The sequence below is a fragment of the Chaetodon trifascialis genome, chromosome 13, assembly GCF_039877785.1.
Source record: "Chaetodon trifascialis isolate fChaTrf1 chromosome 13, fChaTrf1.hap1, whole genome shotgun sequence".
NCBI lineage: Eukaryota > Metazoa > Chordata > Actinopteri > Chaetodontiformes > Chaetodontidae > Chaetodon > Chaetodon trifascialis.
This window is the reverse complement of record NC_092068.1, coordinates 15,572,920-15,585,959: the sequence shown is the minus strand read 5'-3', so window position 1 is coordinate 15,585,959 and position 13,040 is coordinate 15,572,920. Positions and strand designations below refer to the sequence as shown.

Sequence of the window (13,040 nt, the reverse complement as noted above, 5' to 3'; positions counted from 1 at the left end):
AGGTGGGTGTGTCCCCCGGGAGCACCTCTAGGTGTGAGAAAGTCTCCACAGAAACGTTACTGAAGTCAAAGCAGATGATCCTTCTCACACTGATGTTACAAAAGCACTCACACAGTACATTTTTACATCTGTGCAAAAATGCTCCATTTAAATTAACAAGAGGGGGAACGTAATACACCAGATATCACAAACATACACTGTAATGTAAGAGTGATAAATTGGGCTTTGGTTTAACATCGGTGCTGCTTTGAGTTTCACAACATTTCTGTGATCATTATCTAATCCTCCAGCCAACAATGATACACATGCACGTGCATGCACGCGCACACACACACTGTTTAACAATACAAAACTTGCATGCAAACGGCTAATACACCAGTGAAGTACATTTTTCAGAGCATAAAAGAAGTTGTACTTTGTGACGTTTCTTTCGATGCTGAAGGCAATGCATCAGGTACTGTTGGCTATTGAGTATCAGCCAATCAGTTCCTGATGCAGTATCATCCACATCAGAAAGCTCTTCCTTCACCCCAACATCAGTGCAGGGGCAACAAAATCAGTTTACAACACATTTTAGTCCTTTTGCAGTATCTCCTAATGGTTAGAGGAGTGATGTAGAAATGACCCAAACTCATAAAAACAAGCCATTATTATTCTTTTCATCCTACAATAATACAATAGCCCGTACTGTACAGTACACATCATTGTAAGTCAAGATGGCAGCAGAAGCATCTGGAAAGTGAATTCATGGAAATTCAAAATGGGCATGCATTATGAAAGAGCTGCAAGAGATGAGGCTGCACTTCAAAAGACTGTCGAAAAGAAATTTTTTAAAAGTGGGGAAGGGGGATGCGAGAGGAGGAAGAGCAGACAGAGAGGGTGTCTGTGAAACGCGCTTGTGTAATTGCAGTGACATCTTCATTGAGAGCCCTCCATCTCTTTCCTGTGTGCTCCAAAGGGCGTCGCTGACGCCGGTCGATGGGGAGAGCAGCCGAGGCGCTGTGTTTAGCATAATCCCAGAGGCCATTGTGAGAGCAGCTAGTGATCGACTCACAGTTGCCAGCTGAGATTTCACCAAAACACAGCAGAACGTAAGGAGAAGGGGATGAGACAGGAAAATCAGAGGTGGAGGAGGGGTGAGAGTGGGGAAAGAGCTTGGACGAGAGACAGGATTGGTAGTAGTGATGTTAAAAAAATGTCAGATATTACATTACATGAAGTCTCAGTAAGAGAGTCTCAGAGTAATATTTTGTGTATGAAGGTCTTTTGCTGAGTTTTGGGGGGGATGGTAGGGGGGCTGTAGGATCAGGGTGGTTGTGGTTATCTGTGGTTGAGCGTGCAACTCGCACAGCATCAAAGAGGCAGAGAGAAGTGTGAAACCTTTTTTTTCCCCAGGTGGACTGCACCTGTTGGCCCTTATTCAGGCCTGCAATTCAATAATCTTCCCCCTCTTTTCTTCCTTTAAACAATCACTAACTGTTTTGACTTGTAGCAGTGAGGCATAAAAAGATTAAGCAAAAGTGTCCCATGGCAACATTTCTTCTATTGTGCAATGATCATTACCTTAAGCTAGAGTGTGAAATCCCCTTTGCTCGCAGGTTCAGGTAGGCAGACGGAAGCCAACCCTTGGTAAACAATTTGGTCTCCTTCTAACATGTTGCAGGAGGCGCTAACATGACAAATCAAACGTGCTGCTCAGCCAATAAAAACAATTCTTAGTTTCTATGGTTTGTGATACAGAGCATGGAGATGAAATAAAGACACAGTTTAAGGGTTCATTTTATGGAGGGGCTTTTTAAGGGCTTATTAGACAAACTGCAAAATCTCTCCAGGTGATTGTGAGAAAATTAAACACCATCACAGTTGCCTGCAGAGATTACCCAGTCAGTCCAACATGCATACAAGCGTACACACACACACGCTGTTCTGCGGTGGGTGCAGAAGAGTCAGTTGGCAGCAGACGGTTAACACCGATCAGGATAAAGACCAAGATTTGACCCCAACACCCCTCCCCTACCGTTCCAAAAGGTCCTGTGTTACCATGGTGACACGGCCAAGGCACGTGCCTCCCATTGTTAAGCTGCATCCTCCGGGGTCAGCTGCACACCCAGTTAGAGGTCAGATGTCACCCAGGCCTCTCTCTTGGGTCACCACTCACCAGCCTTCAGCCTTTGACCTCACACACTGAAACAAATTGAGGAGATGGGGGAGAGAGAAGAGAGGGGGGAGGACAAGATAACATGTCAAAAATTCTCCATGACCACATGTTATTTAAGGGCGTTCTGATAAATCCATGTATTTTTTTGTGCTTCGGGCGTTTTAAGTCCAGATTTGCAGTGCAGTCCTGCGTGGGCAATGTACAGTGTGGTGGAGATTCACTCCGCATGTTACAGTATGTCTCCCTCTTGTGGTGAATTATGATGCTTTGAAACTCATACATTTTAAAGTGTGGCACTGCAATACAGAATATGGGGCATCCCGGTGGGGAAGACTCTCACCATAAAACTATTCTGGTCTGATATCTTTGCTCCATGTCTTCCCCTTTTCTTTTCCACTGTTTCTTGTCTATATCTACTGTAATGTACCTAATGAAAGACAAAATGCCCACAAAAAATGCATTATATGTATACTTATGCTGAGATTTGTCGCACTGGTGTGATAAAAACATGGGATACACCTGATACTGAATGGCCTTTTATCACTGAGGTTTTTTCAGACAGTCACTTAATGCTGGATTTAAGTGAACCACAGTTTTACATGTAACACGTCCACGTATTCATCACGCTCATGCATACATCTTACAGAAAAACCCTCTTGACCCAACCTTATTATTTCTAATTAAAAAAACACTGTCAGCTATTGCAGTTTAACTGACCAAATCAGACATATGTCCACACATTTTGGAAAGTCTTTGGCCAGAGGTGCCATCTTTTCCATTGAGCCTCGATGCATGTTGGGATATTCAGGTCATCGAGTTGCAAAGTGTTGCTCAGGCGTTGACAAAAGAAAAATCTTAAGTTTATTAAACGGAACAGGCTGACAGCCCACACTTTGTTAGGCAGTGAATGAACAGAGTGGTTTTGACAGGCCTAACCTCTTAAGCTTCGGGTCCCACTGAGCTCGGCACAGCTAGAGCTAAATGCCATCTGTCCCAACATCATGAGGCCCCCCCAACCAGTCCCCCAACAGTTTAGCATAAAAATCATACAATACTGCTATTAAGAATAGAAAATAATTCTACTCATCTGATACCAAGCTCCTAAATTAGAAGTAATACCTTATCGTCAGTAAAGGCTTAAGGCTGTCCAGGTTAAATGCTTTGAAAACAATAGTTGTGCTTGTAATCCACATAATTTGATTTTCAAAATAAAACACGCATTTAGGATTATCAGCAAACAACTTTCTTTGAAGACTTGTATAAAAGTCACAGTGAATGTTTGTTATTATTATTATTTAGTAAATTAAGTTATCTAAAAAAAATATATATAATTAAAACAAAAAAATTATCTTGGATTTCTTTTTTTGCTTACACCTGTAGGCTCTTGGCCGTTTACTGGGCCTGCTGTGTGGTTAAATAAAGAGCAGAACAGCCAGAGCACTGAAAGAGGAGTGAGGAAAAAAAAGGAAGAAATGGTGAATATAAGATGATACTAGTGAACCCTGAATAGTGTCACTACTTTACTATAACTACAAATAAGCCCTTACAAAATAAGTAAAACAAACTGTACTCAAAAAGCTTAAAAAGACAGCGCGGATTCTTTCGAAATGGATCAAAGAAACCCCTCCTACTGTTACTTTGTGGTACAAAGAGATCTTTAAAGCACTACCACATGAGAGGATCAGCTCTGTGCCTGCACTGATCAGTCATTTCTGAACATTTGGAAGCCACTTGTGCACCATCTCCCTGCAGAGAGTGTTAATTTATTGTCAAAAGGATTTTCTTTCCCAACCTGGAAACCCTCAGGATGGACTACTAGTACTGACACAGTCAGTTGGACGAAGGCTCAGTCAAAGGTGACATGGTCAGTGGTGGAATGAGCTGGACTACGGGACCTTTATGTGTGAGAAATGGGCCGTTTTTCTGCTCGTCTAGACGGATGTTAGGCTGCTTTTTGTTGTTATTTTATGTTGCTTTCGTCCTGCATATGGATGTTTTTTACAGTTCGCTCTATATGGTGTTGTGTCATTATTTGAAACGTTAATGAAACTTTGAGGGGGAAAAAAAAAGACAGCATGGGGTTTCAGCCTGACGTTGGGAAGGTCAAGATCTTGCTGCACGTTATTGGTCTGACACTGACAACCTATTCAAACCACATTGTTTTCTTCAGTTAGTCTCTCACTGTGACTCATCAATGGCTACTTCAATTTTCGGTTTGGAGCAAATTTGTTTTACGCTTTACTGACTTCCACATACAGCACCGAACAATAAAGTAATGATATCACCATATGAACTTTAGTCTCCGTCCTTTCACAGTGGTGTCTGCTCCGTTAGCTGTCATCTGATGTTAAGAGCAAAGAACGACCTCTGTGCCCAGTAGCCAATGTGTGTCCTTTAGCACTTCATTAAGGCCCTGGACCTTCAATGCACAAGCAATTGTCTTCCTCTAACAAAAAGACTGACGCATTGTATCAGTTGGAGGTAAATTTATCAAAGGAGGCCGATACAATGGACAGAGCAGCCCAAATTATGAAACAGGTCTGTAAGGGGCCTCCTGGTGAGCCATATTGTACTGTTTGTTGATGGTCCAGTTTGGACTGAATGACATGTGGCGAGATTCAGATGGAGCAGCATGGTGTGTGACAGCATATACAGAGAAATGCAGATGTACATGTGCGATGTATGAATCCATAAATGCGAGTACGTGGTGTGTGAGAGTTGTGTGAAACAATGTGGGGTTAAATTTGGGTGCACGGGGCCATGCTGAGAAACACAGGCAACCCATAGACCTCTCAGAGGTGCACAGTGGCGAAAAACAATTGGGATCTCCATGAACTGATGTGACATGTGTATGTGTCCCAGCCTTTCCGTTAGGAGCCCTACTGCAGGGGTGGAGGGAAAAAAAAAACTGCACGAAGAAAGGGAGGGAAAGAGGGATAGTAGGATGAGGAGGGGGCACAACGAGAGCTTTGGCAGAGTAAAAGGAATCAAACTGCAGCCGGACAAGCTGCACAGTATCTGAGGGCGGTTTCATCCTATGTGTAGCCATTGATGCCAAATATAAGGACAATAATATACCCATAAAAACAGGTAGAATGTGTATTATATGAAACTGAAGTGAGCACGTAATCGGTTCAGTATTCGTCTCATGATGAATTTCCCTCAAGGTTTTTTATGAGTGGTCTTTTGCATTTATACACTAGAGTTACTGATAATGAATTAACTATTTTGATAACTGTAATTTATCGGTGTTCTCTGGTACGACCTCTCTTTTCTTTTCTATCATCGTAACATATAATCTTTGGCTTTGGACTGCTGGTCAGACAAAATTAGATATTCTAAAACATCACCTTGGACTCTAGGAGGCCCTGAAGGACATATTTCAACATTTTCTGGCATTTTATAGACTGAGCGGTTAATCGATAAAATGATCCACAAATATAAAATGATCTTTAGTTCCAGTGCTACTAATCTTTCCTATACAAACACGATCTGCTGGAAGGCAAACACTCCATTTAGACTCGACACTTCATTTTATATAAAACACTTCTCTATAGTACTGTGGACACCAGTTTTAATTTGCCCTTCATTCAGTGTGGGACTGGCTGCAATTTAGCCCCTGCACTGCAGTCTCAGATGAAATGGGCCGATGGCACATCAGACTACTGACTGGTTCTGACCATATTTACATCCCATCTCAGTTATTGGATGCATAATTCCTCCACACATCTCTTCAATCTTATATCAGCCACATACACACACGCACGCCGCTGACTACAATTATAATTTCATATGCCCCAGTGTATCAGCCACCCGAGCAATTTTCTGCCATTTAAATGTGAATTTATGTCTCATGTAAATGAGCGGAGAGTCGATTTAGGCCCATTGGAGGACTGGCCTTTTCCCAGGGAGCATTCTGTTATAGGCCTCTGGTCATTTCAAGGTCCCCGTTCATCACCTTGATTTAACAGACAGCGCCGGCGCTGAATTGCCATCTTATCAACTTCCCTCCTCACCTAAATACCGCATCACCAAATCTTATAAAAAGTAGCAAGCCATTTTTACAAAGCTTGCGAGAGGAACAAACGAATGGTAACTCAAAGCATCTCTCTAAAGGATATCGTCCCTCTGCTCTAAAACGGTTGATAAAACGGTTCCCTGAATTAAACTTGAATGTGAACCATCCCCATGGTGAGACTCAAAAATACACAGTAAAAAAATAATATGATGTAATGTAATCTTTGTAATCAACTCGCCCTTTAAACTGGAACACTTAAAGATTTCACTGTATGTAAATGGTATCGCTGTTTAAAATGTCGACTCGAGCTTTTAAGAACAGACCCTAAAAAAGACGGTTTCTTGAATGAAGAGACGTCTGCTCCTCTCTGAGCTGAAGGAAAACACCACAGTTCTAACAGAGCTGTAACCTACGCTGGGCTCACTGCTGTATGCACTGTATGCCTGTGAAGGTGTTCACAATGTTAGCTCACCTCGGGCTAAGGAGAGGTCTACTTTCAAACCAAGAACTTCATCCATGTCTAATATTAAGTTTGCTTACCAAGGTATTAATAATAACTAAATTCCTGCTCAATTCATTGCTTAAGTTCATGGTTTCATAGTGGCACGAATGAGGCCGAAGTATCGTATTGTATTTCTTTAAATGGCATATTTTCAATCCTGAGGATAAAACGTTCTCATTAGCGCATGTTTCACAGGGTCAGTTATTGGCTGTTTTATTGGCCACGTCACAACACAGCAAGCAGTAATATGTGACCTTTTCAGAGGGCATTTCTTGACAACCTGGACACCGCGTTAACTTCATTAAGACCCCATCAGAGAGGAGGTTTCTCTACATTGATCTGGGAAAAAAGATCTGGGTTGTGATGGACACTACCCCCTGCAAAATACAATTAAACTTTTAATTCCTTTTCTCCATTTGTATTCTATAACTCTGCATAGTTAAGTGGCTGAAATAGAATAGATTTAATCTACATGAACAGTTTTAGGAAGGTTGGGCAGTACTTGTGTACGGTGTGCTTTTTTCAAACCTAGTTAGCCGCTGTTGTAGTTCAGCGGATAAATATGAAGTAACCTTTCGGCTGATCAAACTATGTCTCAAGACCTTGACCACATGATCGATCACCTTTTCTTATCACAACAATAACCAGGTCCAGCTGCTGCTTATCACACGCGCACTCCAAACCGATGCCACTATTGCAAAATACAAACAGCCCTCAGCATACTCTACCTCATGTCCCAAGGTCTTCACGCTCATCTATCAAACACAGCTGGCTTTTGCCCATACCATAGTTAATTTGGTGGTGTCCTAGCTTAGTTTGATGCAATGTGCTGTTAAATTCTTCCCAGTTTTTTAAATAATACAAAAGTCTAATGATGATAGTTGTCGAACACATGGACAAAAGAAATGAACAGTTCATACGGAGGTGAGGAGCGCACACAGAGCTCTGAAGCATGACATCAGGTACATGCAGGGAAACAAGATGTCAAGCAGGCATGGGGAAGCATTGTTGTGAGGCTAATGAAGCCATACAGTAGTTGCAGCCAGGGAACGGCCTTCAATATGTTGTAGTCATACTGCTTACAGTACGCACAGAGGGGTGATGTTACCCTGCAAAGCACGAGAAGCAGCCTCCTCAACTGGTTATTTAATATATTTCTCTGTAATATTAAGATGGTGTGGCAGCATCAGACTTCAGTTTGTGCACATTTTACTGCAACCGGAGAACCAGAACCTGATAGAAACAACGGATACGACTGCATATATGGGGCTGATTTATAAGTCACACTGTAAAATTTCACCTCTCGTCACAGTCTAAAAAGACATGGCACGGCACAAATGTGTTGCTTGAGTTACGGTGAAGGTTTAAGACAAAGTCCAGAAAAATGCAGTGTTGCAGCTAAAGTGCTGTGTAATTCCAGCCTAGAGAAGGGACTTGAGGGACCAGGAAAAGAGCAATGCGGCTCACTGTGCATTTGTGATTGATGGCCTCTGTCTGTGCAATAGCTGACTGAGCAACATGTACATCTCTCTTATTCACACACTTAATGGCATGCACACATCCTATAGTGTGCCCCGTCTAACAAATATGCACCACAACCCATATATGTAGTGCACATGTGGAGACTCCCTTAAAGTCATACACGTCAGGCCCGTCCTGGTGGCTCATGTGGTGAAGGAACGTACCATTTGTCTGATCTTGGATCTTCGTTCATCCCTTGCTCCCTTCCCATCTCTCCCTTCACGTACACTGTTGAATCAAAAACAAAACAAAAAAAACAGGGAAAACAAATCTTTAAAATCCTTCAGAAATGTGCACAATATACATATCTTTGTTCATAATATGGATCAACGATACTTCATACTGTACGTGCATATTTTTCCCCCAATCCTTGATCCTGTCACGTCTCTGTTGTCTGGTGCCAAGACATGTCTGGTCTGGCTTTTGGCCAGGCTGGGCTGGTCGCCACCACACCCCCAGCAGCCTAGCAGGCAGCCCTAGCTTAATGCTGACACATTGCTAACATCAGCCAGGGAGAGGAGACCTCTGGGAGATGCTGAAACATCAGCACAGCACCATTTCAGATTTACAAGGAGGGATACACTTGCTCATCTGCAGCAGAATTTAAGAAAATGTCACACGATCATTGTGGCCTTTAGAGGCTTCATAATCACATGTATTTAAAGATGCCCGTGAGGCTGAGACGACATAAACTGGCAGAAAATAGAGGAAATGCACTAAAAAGGTTGCACCCCCTACAAATAAACCTATGATTATTCACATAAAGCTATCAAGAAGCAACTATTTTTCTCCTAACGAGAAAAACAGTCCTTGTTTTCAGCTCTCCACACTCCATGCAAGTGTGTAGCATGCAAGAGCTATAAACACATACAGTCTATATTGAATAAATTGGTGCATTAGCGGTTTATTACAAAAAAATGTAATCTACTGAATCATACTTTTTTTGGGGGGGGGGTATTTAAAGCAGTAATGAAAAAAATTACAGAACACCAGATTCTTTCAAATAAAACAGATTTTCTTCTTTACAGGCATTTTTTGGGGGAAATCGACTGAGCAGCGTTACCTTTTATAAAAGCAGATGGCATTTACAAACAATCATGTTGTTATTTAAAAGCCTGCATGATGAAGTGGGTTAAAATTACGCAAATCAAAGGTTAAAAAACCATGACTGTACAGCTGAAACAGACCTAAAAGCAGCCTCCGATCTTACTTTTGTTCACATACATGATTATAATGGCTGCTCTTTGTGCTTAGCAAGCCATGCAAATGAGATTGGCAGGAACGAGTACGTGTCATCAATATGCGTGGATATAACCAGGAGTGCCACTGATTGATGATGCACACCTTCTCCCTATAGCCTTTTTTGTGACCTCTGACTTCTCACCCCTCGAGGGGTTAAACTTATTACCCTCTGACTCGTGTGACCTCTGCTGTGAAAAGAGCTAGATTGAAGGATGACCACAGCTTAGGTCCTATTGGCCGCTTTCTGACCAAACAGTGGCCAGAGGGCTGACCATCCAAACCCTAGAGGGATGTGACCCTGGCCCTGCCACACGCTCTGTGGATAATATTATTAACAGGTCAATACGAGCCTAAAAAATGGGGGGAGAGAACGCTGCTTTAACCTAAAGGATGAGCAGAAGAAAGGGATGAGGGGGAGATATTGGATGGATTTGGAGGTTATTTATCAGGTCGGTTTGAACAAATGGGCACCAATTGGATTTCCAAACAGGGATGTAATGGCCTGAACGAATTTTGAATAAACAATAAGAGTAGGTCTGTCGGTCGGTCGGTCAACAAACACATGGGACAGTGAGCCAAATGTTTTATTAAGAAATTCCCGGGGTAGACTAAACCCCACCAAAATAACGCAAGAATTTTAGCTTAGTCATCCATGTAAAACCCTGCTGAAGCAGAAAAGGAAGATTGTTAAATGTAGAATTCTCACAAATTGAGAACAAATTCTGTCGCGTATTGAAATAAAAGGCCCGTAATGAATATTTCCATCAATATATTCGAGGAGCGCTGCTTTACGCTGCACCTCCATCTCCAATATGAGCAGAAGAGGGGTGTATTGGGTGTTCACCAATACAGCACGTTCCATGCAAGACATGTGCTCTCTCACTCACACACACATACACACACACACACACACACACACACACACACACACACACACACACACACACACTCTCTGACACACATACACAATGCTACAGGATTATTAGCCATTTTTGCTGCTATCTCCCTTATTTCTCTTTTATAAAGCATATAATCTGGTTCAGCCTCTCTCTAATTAAGTTTTTATGAGACATATAAATCGACTTTTTTCATGGTGAAAAAGTGAACAATATGCAGCATGGCCACAACTCTACTGACTAATAGCGTTTTTGTTTTTTTTTTCTTTCTTTCTTTTTTCCAATTCTGTTACTGTAACAAATGCTGGGCAATGTGACAACCGAAAGCCACCCAAAAAACTCCCAAAATTCACTGCTCATCTCCAACTCTTTCACACCCACCATCACACCCAAAAAAACCACAATACTCGTGCTGTTGTAAAGACGCTGCCATGTATTTCTACGAGACTTGATTTGACCGAGTGCCTCTACCCAAACATCATGAATACGCATATAGAGGGTGTACACAGGGCATACATAATGCGCTTTGTCTACCTCCACCCTTAAGAGTTGCGCGCCAATAGAAATAATAAAATGTGAGACTAAATAATGCAACAAGCAGCCAAAGCCATGGCTCCAATAAAATTACTTTTGAAGAAGGCATTACGGGATAATAAAATCAAATCGAGCTGGAACACATGCAGCCGATAGAATCCACTCTACTAAAGTTGTCAGACCAGCGGCTACAGTAGAGCTTGTAAACAACCATGCAGGCATGCATTCAGTCCCGCACACACGCACATGCAATCTCACACAAACACACACACGTTAGTAGCACAGGCTCACAGATTACTCCGAACAATGAAGAGGAAATCTTCGAGCGAAGAAGGAGAAAAGAGCAAACCAAAGAAAACTGAAGAAGAATCGGGATGGATGGCAGGAAGGAGGCAGAAACAAATGGAAGCAGTACCTTCTAAAGCATCCATGTGATGAGAGAAGGGTGGGACACCTGCAGAACCTTGCATGGGCTATCCAGAGCTCCTCAGCGACTGCTTCCTCGCAGAGCCAGAGTGTGTGTATGAGCCAGAGAGAGAGAGAGAGAGAGAGTATGTGTGTGTGTCGGTGGCTGAGGGAGGGGATCCTACCCCTCCTCCTTTCGGACTGTGCCTCCTTAACAGGATGGAGGGGTAGGTGGGGCCACTGCAATAAAGCAAACACACACATACACACACATTTTTCTATGGTTGTTATGTCCTCGCTTCTCTCGCTCTTTCCCGCCTCCACACTTCCATCTTTCCAAGACTTGCTCTCGACCTCCTTCCCTCGCAGACTTGCTCTCATTCCTCTTGCCTCGTGCTTCCCTCTGGATGTCAGTCTGTCTGCAAGGCTCTTGCACTCACCCTCTACCTTTCATCTCCCACCCCTCCCTACTCCTTGCCCCTATCCCTTCCTCTCTGACTGTATGGTAATATTAACATGCTCCCATTAATCTGGAGAGGAGAGGGACATATGCTGTTTCTGGCTGGTGGTCCACAACCTGCTAAACTCCTGGGTGTGTGTGTGTGTGTGTGTGTGTGTGTGTGTGTGTGTGTGTGTGTGTGTGTGTGTGTGTGTGTGTGTGTGTGTGTCTTTAGTCTCATAATACTACAGCGCTAAGATTAAGCGGGACAGTCAAAGAGCATGGTGTGTTTGAGAGATGAAAAGAGAGGAGAGGGACAGCGGGGAGAGGAGTGGTGCCACGATCAACAGCAGTAAAGCACACTTTTTTTTTAACCTTTTATAGTTCTTCTTGCTCTGGGTCGCTGTGCCACCACCCCTCCTCCTCTCTGCTCATCCGGCCACCGAACACACATCCCATCTGATTCGGAGAGTAGCCATCCCTACATAAATCATTCCCTTATTCCATTGGCCACACGGTACATTGAAAGTATTGATCCCCCTCCCCCCCCCCCAGCCGCAGCACTGATTGCAAGGAAACCCTTCACAACAGTCACAAACAGGAAGTGGAAAAACAAACCACGGGTGTGTTTCGATTGACCACAATGGCGGATTCTGAAGCTTTGGTCTCAACACCGAAGGCAGATCTACGCTACGCTGCACATCGCACACGAAATGGAAACCCCGAGACGGCATGTAATGTATAAAAAAGCAACAAAAAAAAGGTAACACACAGAATAAATCTGTGGAATGTAACGCGCACTTCAAATTCTTCAACACAGGAAAATCTGCAGCCACATGATCGTCACAGGAAGCACCGATCCTATAATAGGAGCCATTACAAACATCCTTATTCCAATACCTCCAGTCAGTGTAAAGATTAACATTTAAGTTTGCTCGTGTGGCCACATAAAAAAGAGCTTCCAAGCAGTAAACACCAAACCTTTTAAAGTCGAGACAAAATAACAGCAAATGAAACAATGTCTTGAATGAACCACTGTCCTTAGATTAAAACTGACCATCAGGAGAGCAAACGTTGCCGTTTCCATGACAGCACAGCTGAGGATACTTTGAACTCTGACCTTATACCTCCTGCCTGTGCTCTGAAGCGGTGACCAAGCCCAGGGTCAATCAAAAAGAGGGTCAGCAGGGGTCAAATGGTAATGACCCTCTCTGGTTACGCAACCACACCGTGTCAACCTCCTCCAAGTAGCATCCAAGCATCATTCATCCTAATCAGTGCGGTGCACTTTCCAGGAGCACGAGGAGATGCTACCTCTATGTAAT

At 43.0% G+C, this 13,040-nt stretch overlaps 1 long non-coding RNA gene across 1 annotated transcript; it reads right to left on the bottom strand.

Moving 5' to 3' along the window:
- Positions 1–2,073: 2,073 nt before the first annotated feature.
- LOC139341616 (uncharacterized) lies at positions 2,074–11,354 on the bottom strand. The gene is made up of 3 exons (XR_011603009.1): positions 11,287–11,354; positions 8,364–8,427; positions 2,074–2,184 (listed from the first exon to the last, which is right to left on the bottom strand). It is a non-coding gene; the product is annotated as an uncharacterized lncRNA (long non-coding RNA).
- Positions 11,355–13,040: the final 1,686 nt, after the last annotated feature.